The sequence below is a fragment of the Cupressus sempervirens genome, chromosome 2 (genome assembly GCF_028749045.1).
Source record: "Cupressus sempervirens isolate cs-2001-9-10 chromosome 2, ASM2874904v1, whole genome shotgun sequence".
Lineage (NCBI taxonomy): Eukaryota > Viridiplantae > Streptophyta > Pinopsida > Cupressales > Cupressaceae > Cupressus > Cupressus sempervirens.
The window spans coordinates 241437580-241457692 of NC_143119.1; positions in this window are offsets into that span (position 1 = coordinate 241437580).

The following is a 20113-nucleotide window of genomic DNA, read 5'->3' on the forward strand; positions in this document are numbered from 1 at the left end:
CAGATCTGCTACTACTAGAAAAGTCTCCTCTTGCACTTTCACTTCTTGATAGATTAGGTTGAATGTTTAGAGCACTGAAAGTTATCTAAATTCTAGCTAGTTCTCCTGACTATCTCAATTCTCCTTTGAAAGACTCTAACCTTCCAAGAAATGTTTCCTTTGTGAAATCTTTCGTGCAAGGCATTACTAGCTGAATCATCTAAGTTGTCTTCTTGAATGGTAGTGTCAAACTTTTCAAAATGTTCCATATAACGTCATCATCATGTTTAGTTCCACCAAGAGACTTAATACCTACAACAATTTCTTATATTCTACCAACATAACTTCTTATAGATTCATCTTAGCATCTTGAAATGCACGAATCCAATTTTGCAATCTCATTCTTTTTGCATGATCATCATCTTCAAAAGTAACTTCTAATGCTTTCCAAATTTCATGAGAAGTTTGAAATGTCTTTACTTGATTGTATTCATTCTCTGGAAGAGTTGACCAGTAGGGATTCTCTGGCTCTCATGTTACACATGAATAGATATCTTTCTCCCTCATTACATTCCTCTAGCCTTGATTCTTCAACAATTGCCTTCTTAGCTTTTATCAAAAGCCAATATCTTGGACCTATGCATTATAAATGAGTCTTCATATTTTCCTTCCAACTATCATAGTTGGCCCCATTGAATCTTGGACTACCTTTCCTAAACATATTCACCATCAATCTGTCAAAGTTTTTAAGCTTTATCTTCAAGGACCTGATGCTCTGATACCAATTGTTAGAATAAATAGTCCACTGATATAACTAGGAGAGGTGGGGGGGGAGGGTGAATCAGTTATATAACTATTATCACAATCATTAACTTTAAACAATCTTAACCATATGAGTAATATAAATTGAAACCACAATAAGATACTCATAAATAATTAACACTAGATTTGTTAACTAGGGAAACTATTGATTAGAGGGAAAACCTCGGTGGGAATGGTACCCACAAGATGATGTACTAAGATAAATATTCTTTGTTAGAGGATAGACCCTATTAGGAGTCTATTACAACATTCAATACATATGAGTCCATGTCAGGAGACTTTGAATCACTATTAGGAGTTGTGCCAACCCTATTAGGAGTTGCAAAAGGTAGCTAGACCCATTTCCCAAATAGCTTCAAGGTTAAGATCAATGAACCCACTGTCCAAATAATCTTTGTATTATTCCTTGCAGAATAATAGAACTGAAATGTACTTCCTTCCTTTATCTTTGTCTTGTTAACTAGACTTCTGCTCCTTCTAATCTTGTAACTAGATCACAAACTACACATCCAATGATCCCTTGGATCACTTAATGCATTTAGTAAACATTCTGCTCTTTCTCGCACTCTGCACTAATACTTTGCATTCCACTTGATCTTTATCTCCTAGATACATTACAAATAAGGAAAATAACTTTCCTTTATATTGTATCTTCATAATAATTCCTTGAGTTGGCCTTGAGGCTTTACCAATTAATAAAAATAAGATAATTAATTAATTCACAATTGCAATAGCATTGTCAATTCACAGTCTATACAAAACTTTACGCGTGTGATACCACAGCTTGTGCACATGTTGATGTCACCACATGAATGTCCTCTATCATTGTGTGATTGTGCATCTCCTTATTACATCTCAGATGAAAGATAGTGATAGATCATCAAAACACTATTTTCTAGTACTCTATTTTTGCACTATTTCTAGTAAATCATGTGTAACTTTCTTACACCATGGACTCAAACTTAGTCCTTTTAACCACATCATCAAGACAACCTCAGGAACATGTCCTTCACTATGCATCATCTAAACCTTTCTCAACTTCTATGCATACTAAGATCTCTGACTACTATTATTCCAGTCTTTATAGAATTACTGCTATGTTGACATCAATGACAAATACATACATGAATGCAACATATCAATACTCTCCAATTCTTAGGATACTCCCCCAATGTAGTATCATCACCATTCATGCTAATATACCTTTAGTTACATGTTATTTTCATGATGGTTCTTTTTACTATGAGTTGTTTAGTTGGCCAACTAGGATGTACACCGGAAGTTTTCCTTTTGTGACCTCTTTTATGATGGCTGTATGTTTTAGATATAATGATGGGCCTTGTATTTAAAATTTAAAGTGGTATTTATGAGTTTTTCTTTGGGGTGAATTTATGTTTACTTGTGTTGGGAAAGCCAACTATTTTTGGGTTTCCTGTTAAGGAACCAAGCTCAATAATTATGGGCCTTGTGGTATGGGACACAACTGCGATTTTAATATTTAGGAAAGTTTGTCTAGGTGCATGTCTTTGGGAGTTGCTTGCAGTAGGGGTCCAGGACCTAAAGTGGTTAGTTCTAGGGTAACCTATTGTTAGTTATGAAATAAGTGATAAGTTATGTAATAAGTGATAATAGAGTAATTAATATTTAGAAGACACTCTAAAAAGATAAGTTAGAGATTGTTGATTAGTTGTATATTATCTTTGATGTTACAAAAATGTTATATCTTTACTAGTCAATGTATGCCAAGCATTCTAGTGTTTTTTAAGTTTAGAAGATAGTGTCTGCTGAGTTCACTTGGGTTTCAAAGTGAAGTTTATAGAAGTTGAGTGTTAACCGAGCTCACTTGGGTAACAAAGGGTAACAAAGGAAAGTTGTATGGAACTAGTGCTAATTGTGCTCACATGGTTACCAAAGGAAGTTTGTAAAGATGTAGTATTAATCAAGTTCACTTAACAAACACAAGAAAATCATTTTAGTATTAGTAGACAGGGTCAACTAACAAGGGATTTTCTTGTTTTGGCATATTGAGTTTAATGGATTTGTTTGTTGGTTCTAGCCAACTAAGGAGATGAATATTAATTATTCTAATTTGTATTCAAGCTAACTTGACAATGTCAATGATATAAGTATAAGGTCAAGTTGAGGATTGAATGTGTGAGAATGTGTGGAAGATGAGATGATGCTTTGAGGAAGTGAATTGGAAGGATAAGCATAATATCTTTGTTGAGTAGCAAAGATTAATCTCATCAGGAAGGATCAAGTGTTTGAGCTAGAATTGAGATCTAAAATTAACAATATAGTTGCATCAACAATCATGTCATATCATTGTTACTCTCTAACCATTGTAGTAGTGTATCAAATATCTTAACACAATTAGCCTAACAACTATTTGCCAAATCCTCTAACAAGGTGGCATTTCTAGATTGAAGTGTCTAAAAACCTTTAATAAGGCCACTCCTAATAGGGTGATTGAATCCTTTAATATGGTCACATATAATAGTGTATTTTGTAACCTTTAATAGGGTTGGCTCCTAACAAGGCTCACTTCAGAAGAGTGAAAATTAGTAACTAGTTGCAATTGGTGCATTTTCTCATATTGGGTCTTCACATTAAATCTTGGTGTCACTTGTGTTCATGCTATTTCTTTCATGTGTATGCAACTAAGTTAATTAAGGTTAATCACAAGATAATATCTTAAGATTTACATGTTCAATATTTGCTAAGTTACAACATATTGTTGGTGTTAAACAAGTGCCTGCATGTTAATAGAGTAACAATAATTCTATCAAAGTTTATGTTTTGAATTGACATATAAGGAATCTAGGATTTATTTTTGTGGTAAATAATTCACCCCTCCCCTCTCAATTACTCCTTTTATATTTCCAACATTGGTATCAGAGGTTTTGGTGCTTGTAGAGAAGGTTTCAAGGACCTAAGCTAAAGATCAAGATGTCTTATAGGAGAGAGATACCCAAGTTGAACAAAGATAACTTCGAGTCATGGCAAGAACTTATGAAGCTACGTATGGCAACCATTAGTGATTCGGTTCTAAAATATTTGAATGCTAAATACAAGCCTCCTACTAGAACATTGACTGTGGAGGAGATTGTTGAAAAGAAAAATCATAATAGCATGACGATTGACATTGCATCAACTCTTAACTATGCTAAATTTGATGAGGTCAAATGATGTGCTATTGCTCATGAGATGTGGAAAAAGCTGAAGGATATCTATGGAGTCGATGATAATGTGAGAAGAACCAAGATAGAAATCTTGAGAGGTTAGTTTGATTGTATGAAGATGAGAGAGGATGAAAACTTTGCAAAATATGTTGACAGAATTAAAGCCAGTGTCAGTGCAATCAAAGCCTCTAGAGGAACAATTGAAGATGTCACAGTAGTAAGCAAGGTGTTAGAAATGCTTTACAATAACGAGGAGGAGGGGGGGTGGTGAATCAGTTATTCAACATCCTAATGTCCTATTCAAACTTTTCACTAAGCATAGTGAGCCCATTCAATCATTCAAGCTTTAAATTTTCTAACCAGCAAGTTACTATAAATCAACATGCAAGCATAACACATAAAAAATCAACACATAACACAGTGATTTACGTGGAAACCCAATTTAAGAAAAACCATCAGTAACATACTACTCAATTTTCACTCTTCTGAAGTGATGTCCTGTGAAAAGCTTTCCCTATTAAAGGCTTACAACACATTGTTAAATGTGACCTTGTTAGAGGATTTAACCACCCTGTTAGAAGTGGGCCTAGTTAGAGGACTTTAGAACATTCACTTAGAATGCCACCCTGTTAAAGGATTTACAAATGGCTATTAAACCAACCTAAGTCCATAGGATTTTTATATCTAATATAATTGCTAGAGAGTATTAGAAAATCTTTAACTTGACTACAACATACAACTTAACTTGCAAATCTCATATTACTTCTCGGCTCATACCATTGCCTAGCCTTCAATCTCTGCAACTCTAACAGCTACCCCCTTTTCAAGCTTAGTCTCCTTGAGTCTCCATGCTCAATGTACTAATGCAATCATCTCTTCATGACCACTTATAGAAGTAGAGCCTCTATGCTCTTCCTTCTCCTAGACGTCTTCTCCTTGACACCCCTCTAACCACTTTGCAATTTGGCTATTTTACAGCAACAATATTAGCAACATTTTTTCCTTGGTCTATGATTCCTTAAATAGAAGTCTTGGAGTTCCTTTCTTGCTTGATTCTCCCATTCTTTAATTTCAATTCATATAAATTAGGTAGGATTCATTGGATCTAACCCATATTTTGCTTCCCCTAGAAACTTCTTGAATAATCCTCTTGAATTTATCTAAAAATGGTTTACATAGAATTCTGTGCCACCAACTCATCATCCCTATCTTCCAACTAGTTCACAAAATTCAAGGTAACCAGTATGTCAACTCAGATTTAGCGAATATTCGTCATTTGAAATAATGCAGCAGCTCGACACTATTGAAATACTAGTGTTCAACACATACTGTGTTACTCGGCACCAACTGTATTTTTCTTGATGCTCGGTACCTACTAAAATTTTCTAATGCTTAGCACCTGAACTTCACTTGACACCTACTAATGATCTTAGTTTAAGCTTTGCATTCAATCTTGTTACAACTTCTTCCTCCAATATTTCTAAGTGTGACCAACCTCTATATCTTTGAGTATGTTATCAATACATCATTTAACCATTGTCTTAACTGATCCTTGCACTTCATTACAACATCATAACTCAACCTTTTCCCTTAGGTTCTCTTGTTACATCTTGTTGATCAAATCCTCTTCATTAATCAACTAAGTGATAGTACTTGGATCTTATAAGCAAATGCCACCCCTACAAATAGCAAGTTTGACATCAATGACAAAACAATGATTGAAAACATTCTTTAATCAACAATCTTCTTTCTTTGCAACAATCTCTCTCTTTGATCTTCAACAATGAGCTTTTCAATCAGATTTCCAACAATCTCCCTCTTTGGCATTCATGTCAAACCAAACTAATCAACCATTAGACTAAACTATTCAACCAAATGCTAACTAGGATAGAATAGTAAGTCGGATGCCAAAAAAGTAATTGTATTACCATTAGTTTTCACATCATTTTTGCTTCTCCTCTTAGTTGTTGTATCCTTGTTCTTTGTTTTTCTCCCTCTGCTTCTACTGTTCTAATAAGCTTTTGATTATTTTTGTCAACTTCTCCCTCTATCTTTATTTGATTAGTATCTCCCTCATACTTTTGATTACTAGATCATCAGCATGTGATCAGTTTCTCACAACAACTCCCTCTTTGACAAAAATGCCAAAGACATATTAGCATCTTAGTATGCAAGTGTAGCTTTTGCAGGTTCATTCAATTTCTCCCTCTATCACCTTGTTTGTGACTGATTTGGAACTTTAGTACTTCTACTACTTTAGGCATGAATCCTAAAATAAACATCCTCTGCATCAATGTGTAATATCTTTTAACAATCAACTCATTTGATGCAAGGCATTCTTACTTTTGCTTCAAGTAGCCTTGGCTAGGGGTATCACCCCTAACTTACCTCTAAGATACTCAAAAGCACCTTTAGGTAGTGATTTTGTGAAGATGCCAACAATCTGTTCCTTTGAGCTAACAGATTCCATCTTCATTTGTTTGTCTTCCACCAACTCTCTTACATAGTGATACTTGATTGTAATGTGCTTGGTTTTAGCATGCATTACAGGATTCTTTGATATATTGGTTGCACTTTTATTATCACAATAAAGTATCACAGGCTCATTTACCTCTTCCTTCATACCATGTAACAAATTTTTGATCCATACAATATTTGTGCAATTTATAGCAGCTACAACATATTCAACTTCAGTAGTGGACTGTGAGGTATAGCTTTGCTTTTTGATGGTCCATGTAATCAACCTTTTTCCTAAGAAAAGTGCTCTTCCACTGGTGTTTTTTCTATCATCAATGTTACCTCCCCAATCTGCATCAGTGTAGGCTTTCAATTCAAATTTTTCACTCCTCTTGTAGTACAAACCAAAGTCATCAGTTCCTTTTAGGTACCTCAGTATTCTCTTTATTGGCATTAAGTAATTTTCTCTTGGATTTGTAAAAAATCTTGCTACTATTCCAACAACTAATGCAATGTCTGGTCTACTATATACAACATATTACAACTTTCCAATCATTGATCTATACAATGTTTGAATTACTTCAATAGACTCATCATTTTTGGATAACTTATGTCTTGTTGCCATTGGTGTGCTAATTGGTTTTGACTCTTCTATTCCAAATGTTTTGAGTATCTCCTTGGTGTATTTGGATTGGGTCACAAATATCCCATGCTTCAATTGATGTACTTGTAAACCAACAAAGAATTTGATTTCTCCAAACATTGACATCTCAAATTCATGTTTCATTTGATCAGCAAAATCTTTGCATAGAACATCTTTTCCTCCAAATATTATATCATCAATAAAGATTTTTGATATCAAAATGTCTTTACCTTTTTCAGCTTTGATGTACAAATTGTCGTTGTCATCTATTCTCTCAAATCCTATCTTCACAAGATATTTGTGCAATCTTTTATGCCATGCTCTAGGTGCTTGCTTTGATCCATAAAGTACCTTGTGTAGTTTGCAAACCGTGTCCTTGTTCTTGTCATCTACAAATCCCTTTAGTTGTTCTATGTAAACTTCCTCTTCTACTATACCATTCAGAAAAGCAGACTTCACATCCATTTGGTAGACTTTGAAACCTTTGTATGCAACATATGCAAGCAATGTTCTTACTCCTTCCATTCTTGCAACATGGGAAAATGTTTCCCCATAATCCAGTCCTTCTTCTTGTGCATAGCCTTTTCAAACTAGTCTAGCTTTGTTTCTTGTTATCTCACTATTCTCATCAATTTTTTTCCTAAACACCCATTTGGTACAAATCACATTCTTATCAACTAGTCTGGGAAGTAGAGTCCATGTTTTGTTCTTCTTAATCTGATCTATCTCCTCTTCCATGGCTTTATACTAGTCATAATCTTGTAGTGCATCTTTCACTATTTTAAGTTCAACCTTGCTTAGCATACATGATTCATTCCTCAGTCTATTCCTCGTCATTGGTCTGGCATCCTTGTCACCAACAATTTGTTCTGTAAGGTGATGTCTTCTCGCATACTTGGCTAACCTTGGTTCTGTCTTTCTTTCCATGTTTGATCCTTTAGCTTTAGAGTCATTTTGTTCTTCTTCATCTAGCACTTCATCATTTCTCTCATGTATACTTTTTTTAGAACTAGAATGTGCATTTTCTACATTCTGTAGCTCGACATTCACTTGTTGTGACTCAGTAGGTACTAAAATTTGTTATTGATTCCCAACTTGATTTGTAGCATTGTTTTCAATAGTCATTTCTTCATAGAAGTATAGAAAGGATCCATAATCCTTTGATTTCTTAGTTTCATCAACATGAACTTTTGCATGCTCATCAAAATTTACATTTGCACTCTCCACAATCTTGTTAGTGTTAGTGTTCAAACACTTATATGCTTTGCTTCTAGTGGAGTATCCAAGGAATATGCCTTAATCATTTTTTGCATAAAACTTTCCATTTCTAGTGTCTTTAAGAATATAGAATGTACAACCAAATACTTAGAAATGTTTAACATTAGGTGAGTGACCATACCATAATTCAAAAGGTGTTGCATTTGTACCGTTCTTGACTTGAACTCTATTCAATGTGTAGACTGCTATACTTACAGATTATCTCTAGTACTTTAGTGCAACATTTTTCTCCATCATCAAGGTTCTAGCACAATCAATCACTGACCTATTTCTTCTTTCAGCAATACCATTCTGTGATGGAGTTCTTGGTGCTGATGTTTGCATTTTGATGCCTTTGTCATTGCAAAATATTTCAAACTCTTTTGATGTGAACTCACCTCCTCTGTCTGACCTTAGGCATTTCAGGTTCTTTCCTGTTTCTTTCTCAACTCTAGCCAAATACCACTTAAACATTTTAAATTCATCAGATTTTTGCTTTAAAAACATAGTAGTCATCATCCTGGAATAATCATCTACAAGTAATATTATGTATTTGTCTCCTAGGTAGCTTTTCATATCTATTGGACCACATAAGTCTGTATGGACTAACTCTAGTATTTCTTTGGAAGCATATGTTTTGTTTTTGAAGCTAGACTTAGTCATCTTCCTAGTTGACATTGTTTGCATATTGTGTTTCCAGGTTTCTTTAATTTGGACAACCCTCTGACCTTCTTCTTCTTGCTGATGCTGATTAGATTATCAAAGTTAACATGACACAACCTTTTATGCCACAACCACACATCATCAAGTCTAACAACAAGACAAGTTGCATCTTCCATATCTAGGTAAAATAGATTACTCCTAGTTTTTTCACCTTTTCCTATTAGATTTTGATCAGTGTCATAGATCTTGGCAGTTTTGTTTCTAAATTCAACTTTGCAACGTACATTACCTAACTGTGATACACTCAAAAAGTTGTAGTTCAATACTTCAACATAGTATGTGTTATCACATAAAATTTTCTCTATGAGTTTAATAGAACCTTTTCCTTTGATTTGACATGGAGCATCATTACCAAATCTAACATTATTTCCATCATATTGTGTAAGGGTAATGAACTTACTTTTATCTCCTATCATGTGATGTGAGCATCCACTGTCTATGATCCATTTGTCATTCTTAGTCACATAGGTAACCAATGTTATTGCTTCATCCTCATCTTTATCTAATTCATTCTTCATGGCCACATAGACTACTTCATCATCATTCTCATCAGAATCTTCTTCAATAATGTAGCATCTTTTTCCTTTTTCCTTATAATCTTTGTTATCATCTTCTCTCTTATTTCTATACTTGTTTCCTTCCTTGTAGTTCTTCTTCTATGTACATTTTGCAGCAATATGACCTACTTCATTGCAATTGAAACATATGATAGGGAGCTTACCTTTGAATTTACCTTTGCCTCTATGGAATCTCCTAGCCAGTAGTGCTTCTAACTGTTCCACATCTTTCTTATCTATGTTGCTATCACTAGATGCATGTTTTCCCTTTCTTCTCTTTTTGCTTGGTGTCTCCTCCTCAGTGTCTTTTATTGTCATCTTGGCCTTGAAAGTAGATTCAACTTTCTTAGGTCTGTAGTTATCAAAATTTGATAGATCAAATGTAGTAAGTCTTTCCACTATACCTTCAAAGGTTAGTGTGTTTCCTTGTACACACCTTAGCTCTTGAATGGCTGAAACTCTAATAGCATAGATAGGGAGTAGAGTTCTTAAGTATTTTCTGATGATATTTTCTTCTTCCAATTGACCACCTAGACTTCTTATTGCACTTACCACTTCTTTCATTCTTGCAACATATTGAGCAACATTTTCACCTTCCTGCATTTTCATGACATCAAACTTTCCTCTTAGGCTTTCTATCTTTACTCTCTGGACATTTTGATCTCCTCCATAGATATCTAATAAGGTTTTTCACATCTTGAATGCAATGTCACAATCTTTGATGTCATCATATTCTGCATAATTAAGTGTAGAGGCAATCTCCAACATTGCTTGATTGTGCTCCTTCTTTTTATTCAAATCATCTGTAGTAAGAGGTCTAGCTAGATTTACATTTTTTATTCCAATTGAGGTTTGTGCATAATCACCTATTGATCCAAGGTGCAATTTCATCAAACTCTACCATGTATCAAAGTTGTCTTTGTTGACCTTGGGAACTTCTCTCTTGGACATCTTGATCTTTCTGCTTCTAGTACCTTGAAACTAAATCAACAGATGACTTTGATACCAATTGTTAGAAATACTTTAGAATAACTGAGAGGGGGGGTTGAATCAGTTATTCAAGGTCCTAATGTCCTATTCAAACTTTTCACTAAGCATAGTGAGCCCATTCAATCATTCAAGCTTTAACTTTTCTAACCAGCAAGTTATTGTAAATCAACATGCAATCATAACACATAAGAAATCAACACATAACATAGTGATTTACGTGGAAACCCAATTTGGGAAAAACCACTAGTAACATGCATATAACCATCATAAAAAACTTACATATCCTAAGTGTTCCATGACATAGAATCACATTTAAGTTTAATAATATTAAATCTAACACATAACCAAAATCCACATCATAGAGTTATTACAAGTACAAATCCATTTAAACAATATACAATTATAGAAGATGTCACTTGGCAATAATTAAAACTACTTAATCATCCATTGGTCAAGTCACATGGTAAGATAAGCTCAAAGAATATACACCATCAATAATATACAACATCTCATAAGATCTTTGATAATCAAGTACAGTACAATAGAGAACAATCATCCAACAAAAAGACAAGATCAGAAAGAAAGGATCAACTGCATAGGTACATCCACTAATGACATCCAATGGTTGGATCTCAATGGTATAAGAAAAATGCACTACCTCCTAACCTCATGGAACCTAAATGGCTCACTCTTGGTACGCTGAGGAGATAAATACAAGTCCCATACTATATCAAACCACAAGTCATAACCAACATCTAGGTCAAGGAAACACTTGAAAGAAAACTATCTCAAAGGGTACCAAGACACAGGTATAAACTAATCCTAGAGGAGGCACAAACATGTAGGAAAGCTACGATGAAAGTGGACAAGTGGCATCGCATGAGCCAACTCAAAGGTTACCCTGGTAGCCTCATTGGACTTTGGCCCCCTAGTGTCTCTATGTCGCATCAGTATCCTTTCGTACAAATAAGGCATACTAGTGAGTCAATTCTAAGGTTATCCTGGTAGTCTCTCAGGACTCCAACCCCCTAGTGCCTTTATGTAGTATTGATATCTTATTAATTCATTTTAAACCCATTTAATGAAATGTTATCACTTATTAAAACAACCTACAATGGGTTACCTTGGAAGCCTCTTTGGGGCTCCGACCTCCATTGCAAGCCACTTCCCAACATGACATACAAATAACCTACCCTAAGCTCAGCAAAAGAAGAAGGTCTCATATGACCATAAACCACACATTAGTTCTTAAACAAGCAATTAGAAAGCATTGAAATATCACTGATCAAAATCACAGATTTTACCAATACAATCATCTTAATAAGACTGATCCAAAATAAAGTACACATATGCCACAACTTTGACATAACATGACATCACCAAAATGAATCACATAATCACCTCAGTCCTATACAAGAAACTGAGAATAAAACCAAAGATAACTGATCGAAGACTCAAAGGTTACACTAGACAAGTCACACCATTCACTTCAGTTATACACAAGAGAAACAAGATAGCACAACAAAAGATTTGATGAAACTCATCATAGAACACACATGACACATCAACATGGTTGAGTATAAAAGATCATAACCAAAATAAACCATAACATCATCACATAACAAAACCCCCAAGCCTCTAGTAAACATCTTGATTTGGTTAAAGCTAAGACAACCTTAAAACCACAAGACCAATAAATTAGACCTCACATAATGTGCCAAACAATGTAACTCTCATAATATCATTAGGTTTTGAGAACACAAAAGTTCAATTTTTGCTATAGGTTTCAAAGTTCTCATTTTTCATTTTCAAAACACAAAGATTAAATAACAACCAAGGTTTTAGTTTTCTTTTCCAAGTATTACTTTTTATAAAGTTTTCAATTTCAATCAAGGTTCACATTTTCATTTTCTCTAAGTATTATAATTACTAAGGTTTATGAATCAGAAAATTTCCCTAGTGTTGATTTTCTAATGTTCTCCGAGTTCACAAGAATAAAAGATTCAAAAATCTTATTAAAAGTCAATTAAATATGACATTGAACTATCAACCAAAACCCAAGTTTAATATTGTCATAAAATTTTGCACCCTTGTCCAAAGTTTCTACCTAAGGACAACCCTGTGAAACCTGGAAACAACCTTCAAGCTATGGACTTAAACTATGAGGTTGAGTCTTCGGAGAAGGCCGACTTTCTTTACTATTAGGATGCACCTAACTACTCTTGAAGGAAAAAAGGGAGAATTAATGCATAAAAGTAAACTACATAATTTAATCTAAGGGGGTGATGTACCAAAATAGAATGTTTGACCTTATCTCTTCGCATTAATGCATTGTTAACCAACTATAACCTCAAAGAATATGAATTCATACCTTTCTTAATTTAACATCCACATGTAGATCAGACAACAAAAGAATGATACAGGAATAGTCTTCACTTAATATTATTCAAATGTCAAAAGTAGATACAATCATGCAAATTGCAAAATAGAGACAAAATATTAACTAGAGGCAAAGAAATCTTCCATAGTTTGTTAATGGCCAAAAAAGACTTAGGAGAGGATTACAATGGCTTAGAGGCATGAGAAATTATAGTAGTATGCATAGAAGCAATACTAAAGAATAGGAAAGAGATCAAACCTTACAAGGATTAAAAAATCTTCCTTTATAGCTTAGGCATAACTAAGGTATTTCTAACTGAAGTTGTTCCACAACCACTACCATTAAGTTCTTAGAGAACAATCAAAATTATCCAAATAGTAGATTTGATTTGGTACAATTGCAAAGGCATGAAAATCATCGAAACCTTAACTAGAGAAAACCCTGAAATGATAGAAACAACACCAATCAATGCTAAAACTCCTCAAAATGGATGATCAAACCATGGAAAGAGTGTCCTTTGCATCATTTAAAACCTAGCATTAACTTGGGGTGGTTGGGATCAATTAGAAGATTGGATCATGCAAGAAAACCCAATTTTCCTTCATTTCTAGCTTGCAAATCAGTCAGGTCAACAGTCAAACAAAATCATGCAACCAAGATGAGCCATGTGGATCAATAACATTATTTTCTTTTGCCACCTTTCAAGGTCTTCATAAGTTTGATTGCCTCATTAGCCAACTAACCGTGCCACCTTCTAAACTTGATCGTGACAACTTTATGAAACCACCAACTTAATCATTGTTGAATATAGTGTTTATCTCCTTATTTGGGGCCACTCGAACACATGGCCATTTTTTTCTTGCCCATAATTCTTAAATTCTTTGTAATTCCATAATGCAAGAAAGCACTGATTGTTGATCTATGAAAGATTGATGATCGTGGAAAACCTTCGTTTCTACTATGCTTGCTCTTAAAACTTTTGGGTCTCCTAAACACTTGACATCCACCTTCGTAGACACATAAACCCTTGACCAATTAGGATGAAGCAACTGACACATATTTTCCACCTGGAAACTACCTGACACTCCCTTTCAACCCTGGTAGCCCACATAGAAGAACGCACCCACAAATTCACATGTCATAACATCACTTCCTCACATTTTCAAAATTTTTGACAAAATACAAAGTGCAGGAAAGTGACTACCAATAGAAATATATCCATATGCCAACTCAAATCGACATATCAGCATAGTCAAAAGATGACCCACAAACCAAAACCAAGGCCCTACCCTAGAAGTGTGGCAAAAGCTCACTTCCCCACATTTGTTAAACATTAGACTATTTGAAAATGCAGGAAATTGACTACTGTAGATCTGTGGGAGATTTGATGGTTGGAGGAAGTTGTGGGGTCGAAAAAATAAACTTAGGAAAACATAAAAATATTAAAAGGTCTTTATTTAATTTATTTTGTATTTCCATAGCATTATTTAATATTAAAGGTGGGATGTGACCATTTAGCATTTGAATTCAAATATGGCAATTTTGGTGGGAAGGCAAATTTGGCCAAAAATTATGGCAACTTAGGGGGGATGCAAGCCTGCTATGCATAGACCAGCATCCTATGCATCCATTGGGAAATAGATTCATAGAAATTATGAAGATCTAACTAGTAGAAACCTTAAAATCACATAAAACATACCCAAGAACCTCAAAAATGCCTCTCTATAACTAAAATGAGGGACCAAAATCCTCTGCAACCTCTAAAAAAACACATGTGCTCATGTACTTCTTGAAAAATAGGAAACCACAAGAAGGAAACTAACCTAATTATATACATGAAATAATCATCTATCTCAGGAATAGGGTTTGAGATATACTCCATTAACTAGAATAGGTAGAATTTTGCCATTAGGCTTGCTTAATTGAAAAAGATTGGCCTATTTGCAACTAATAACCACATAAGGACCACTCCATAGTACATAAAATTTTAAGTGCCTCCCTAGTTCTTCTCTATTTGCATCCCATTTGAGCATAAGGTCACCCTCTCTAAAGACTCTAACCTAGGCCCTCTTATCAAAGCTCTTTTTCATTTGTTGTTTATGTCCTTCAAAGGTCTGCATAGCCTATTTTCTTTTCTCTTCCAAAGCCATCAGTTCTGCCATCCTTAAAGATATAACATCATTTTCCATCAGCTCTAATTGATGATCCAATTCTAGAGATGAGAATTCTAATAAAATTGGAATTCTTGCTTCCCTATCATATACCAACATAAAGGGTGAATTTCCTATTGCCCTCTTAGGTGTTATTCTATCATCCCATAGTGTTGTCTTCAAATTTTGATGCCAACACCTCTAGTTGTCCTCTATAGTCTTTTTCATAATCCTGATTAGGTTTTTGTTAGATGACTCAGTCAATCCATTACCTTGAGGATAGTAGTTTGAGGATGTGCTCAAGCAGATATTATGGTCAACTGCCCATGCACAATTTTGAGCTCCTATAAAATATTTTGCATTATTTGAAATAATTGTTGAAGGGGCACCAAACCTGGTCAAACTTTCATTAAGGAATTCAACAACTAAAGATTTTGTGGCATCCTTCAATGCAACTACTTTTGTCTATCTGGTGAAGTAATCTATAGCTACTAAGATCCATTCATGACTAGAGCTAGAAGGAGGATTGATGGGGCCTATGAAATCCAAACCCCATTGACCAAAGGGTTGGTCTACCTGAATGGGATGAAGAAGAAGAGCTACAAGCCTCTATTTACCAAAGAAGAAGTTAATTTTTTCACACTTCCTCACATATGAAAATCATGGAACAAGGATGACCAGTAGTAACCAGCTCTCATGATCTTCATTCTAGTTGTCCTTGCTAAAAAATGGCCACCATCAGGACCATCATGAAGCTCTTTGATCACTCTTTTAGCTCAGTTGGCATCAATGCATCTCAATAGGGCTCCATTGAAATCCCTCCTGAAAAGGATACCATCAACTATGGAATAAGGAACTGCCTACAACCTATACTATGTTCTTTTAGTTCTATCCAATCCTTGAGGATATCCATTCCCTAACAAGAAGGTCATCATGTCATCCATCCAATTCCTTGGATTATCATTTCTTTCTTCTTTTTGTGTTCTCAATACCATAGCAAGTTCCTTATCTGTCTCTTGAGATGAGATCATTTGTTTGCACAATCCCTTCCCTCTTACCAACTAGTTAATCTAAATGTCCACATAATACTCCATTACCTTAGTGATCCACCTAACTCTCTTCTCACTAATATCTTTACTTAAAAGAAAATCCTTCACACTTGCATGGGGTACTAACAAATGGATCTTGTTGTGTGATAGAAGGTGCTTGAATTTCTTCAAAGCTCTTCTGACTGCAAGGGCTTACTTCTCCACATAACTATATTTGTCTTCATATTCCTTAAGCCCTTTACTAAATAAAGCAATAGGTTTCTCCTCATTCTTATCATTTTCTTGAGTCAAGACAATAGAAATGCTTGAATCTCCACCTAAGGTATAAAGAATGAAATCTTTCTCAAAATTTGGATTGATGAGAGTAGGAGCTAAAGCTATGGTTGTTTTGATCTCTCAAAACTTTCTTTTCATTCCTTATTCCAGGAAAAGACCATATTCATCTTAAGCATGGTTGTAAAAGGTTTCATCATGGTAGATAAATTAGGGATAAACCTCCTCACAAAATTTATTCTACCAAAAAAACTTTGTAGACCTTTCTTATGACTAGGAAGGGGAAGAGAAAGTATCCACTTTGTTCTTTTTGGATCAATGGTTAAACAATATTTTGATATATAATGTGTCTTGATAATTTTCCTTAATTGGTGGAAAACACATGCTTGGGTTAAGGGACACCCCAAACTCTCTACATCTTATGAACACTTGTATGAGATTACCAAAATAATCTGCTATATCCTTTGAATACACTGTGATATCATTGAGGTAAACCAATACAAACCTTTCAATCATATTTTTGAAGGCCATCTCCATTGTCTTTTGAAATTTGGAACCTACATTTGTTAGCCCAAAAAGCATTTTACTATAAGCATAAGTGCCCCACTTTATTGTAAATGTAGTCTTATATTTGTCAGCCTCTTTGGCCAACACTTGATTATGACTAGAGAATCCATCAAGAAATGAGAACCTCTATGAACCACTGGCTTTGGACAATATCTACTCCATGGAAGAAAGGGGATGATGATCTTTAATGGAAGCTTGGCTAAGATCCCTAAAATCCACACATAAACTAATTTCTCCATTCTTCTTTCTAACAGGGACAAGGTTTTCTACCCATGATGAGTGCTTGATAGGAAAAATTATATTAGCTTCAATTAGCTTGGATAGCTCTTTTCTCATTAATGGTTCAATCTTAGGATTCATTGGCCTTTGCTTTTGTCTTACTAGTTTGACATTTTCTACTAGATCTATGGTATGTTGAAATAGGCTTGGGTTAAAACCTTTTAGATTATCATATGCCCAAGAAAATATATCATTAAATTCTTGACATATATGAATGAAATCCTCCTACTTAGTTTTAGAGCACACCTTCCCCATGTTTAAGGACTTTCCATTAGCAAACACTGTTAGGATTACCCTCGGATAGAAATAACAGTTACATGCAAATATAACCAATATCACAAAAATAATAGATCGCATATAAGGGAACACAAGACACCAAGATTTAATGTGGTTCACCCAATCCCTAAGCTACGTCCACCAACAACAAGTCCAATATTATTATTATCCAGTGATTACAACTTGATTACAATTCATAATCCCTTACAGCTCAATACCACCGCAAGAACCAATTTTTGCATCGCACCTTATGAAAATCCCTAACCCTAAGCCCTTTTATACAAGCTTTTTACAACTTACAAAATTAGTGCTAGAATAATAGAAAAATAGTAGCCAATGCCTTTTACAATATAAGGTCATTTTTTGCTTTGGGGGCACTGCCCCTGAAAACCCCCATGGGGGCGTTGCCCCTCAACCCCACCCTATATTACAACAGGGAGCACACCTGGGGCACTGTCCCATGACCATGCAGGGGCACTTCCCCTTGACCCTATCTTGGGGGCCCTGCCTCCAAATGCCCATAGAAATAATTTGGAGGGAAATTATGCTAAATAAACCTTTGAGTTTGATTAGGCTCCACATCACAACAATCTCCCACTTGGAGACTAATCATAACACTGCTAAACTTGTAGCTCCCACTGGAATATATCAAACCACCCTAGACTCTATTGTTCTTTTATGTTGTTCAGTCTAGAAGACCAACTGAAAGTGAAGAGGAATTTAGCTTCTTCCTTGTTACTACCTTGGTAAATATATCTACTAGATTATCACTTGTATGTATCTTCTCTAGCCTTAACTATCAATCATCCAAAATTGACCAAATGAAATGGTACAACTGTATGTGTTTTGTCTTTGAATGCAAACCTGAATTCTTTGCAAGATGAATGGAACTTTGACTATTTGTAAAAAAATAATTATCCCTCTACGGGTGTCTTGATTCTTCCATGAAGAACTAGATCCATATCATCTCCTTGGCTACCTTTGCAATAGCGACATACTCAGCCTTTGTAGTGGATAAAGCATTAACCTTCTGTAATTGAGAAACCCAACTCACTACTGCCCCACCAACAATAAATGCATAACCTATAGTACTCCACCTAGTATCAATATCCCTTAACAAATTTGAGTCAACATATCCCTATAAATTAGTAGTAGAGCCCCCAAAGTGTAAACACTTACTAGATGTTCCTCTCAAATATCTGAGAATCCATTTGACTACATTCTAATGCTCAATTCATGGACAACTCATATACCCTCTAATGACTTCCAATGCATGTGCAATATCTGGCCTTGTACATACCATAACATACATCAAGCTGCCTATAGTTAAATCATAAGGTACCTTGGACATCTTATCCTCCTCTTCTTGTGTCTTGGGACACATCTCCTTAGTCAACTTCAAATGACCGGTTAAAGGTGTACTGATAGCTTTAGCATTCTCTATAGAGAAATGTTGCAACACCTTCTCAATAAAATTAGCTTGACATAAAGTCAATTTCCTATTCTTCCTATCTCTACAAATCTTTAGAGCAAGGATTTGTTTTTCTACCCCCAAATCCTTTATAGCAAATGCATGTGCTAACTAGCATTTTAGCCCCTTAATATGATCCATGTTAGACCCAGTTACAAGCATATCATGAAAATATAAACATAAAATAATGTAATTGTCATCATCTAACCTCTTAAAATAAACACAATGCTCTAAGTGACACCCATTGTACCCATTCTCATGCATAAACTTGTCAAATTTTAGATACCATTTCTGAGGTGCTTTCTTCAAGCCATATAAACTTTTTTTCAATCTGCACACTAAGTTCTCCTTACCTTTGACCCCAAATCCCTATGGTTGTGCCATATATATTTCTTCATCCACATCACCATGAAGAAAGGATGTTTAGCATCAAGTTGCTCCAAAGGAAAATCTGTAGTAGCCACAATACTTAAAACAATATGGATAGAAGTCATTTTAACAATAGGAGAGAATATCTCATCAAAATCAATGTCTTTTTTTCTGTGCAAACCCTTTTACCACTAACCTGGCTTTAAATCATTGCTTACCTCTATCCTCATCTTTCAACTTGTAAACCCATTTATTTTGTAAAGCCTTTTTACTTGTAAGAAACTTGCATAAATCCCATGGCTTATTTTTTAGCAAAGAGTTCATTTCGTCTTTGATTGCAAACTCCCACTAAATCTTTGTATCCACCTCCACAACTTTATCATAACATTCAGGTTCACCTGAATCAGTAAGTAAAATAGAATACAAGGAAGGAGAAAATCTTTCTGGAGGTCTACTTATCCTTGTTGACTATCTAACATTCACTGGGGTCTGTGGTATTTGTTGTTGCGGTTGTTGCATATGATGAGGAATTGTTGGAATATCAGCCAACATTACACAATCATCTTCTTTCTTATCATCTTGTCGCAACAAATCTTTGTACAACACTTTCTCATTGAATATGAAATCCCTACTTCATACAATTTTATTATTTTCAAAATCCCAAAGCCTATAACCAAAATCATCAATGC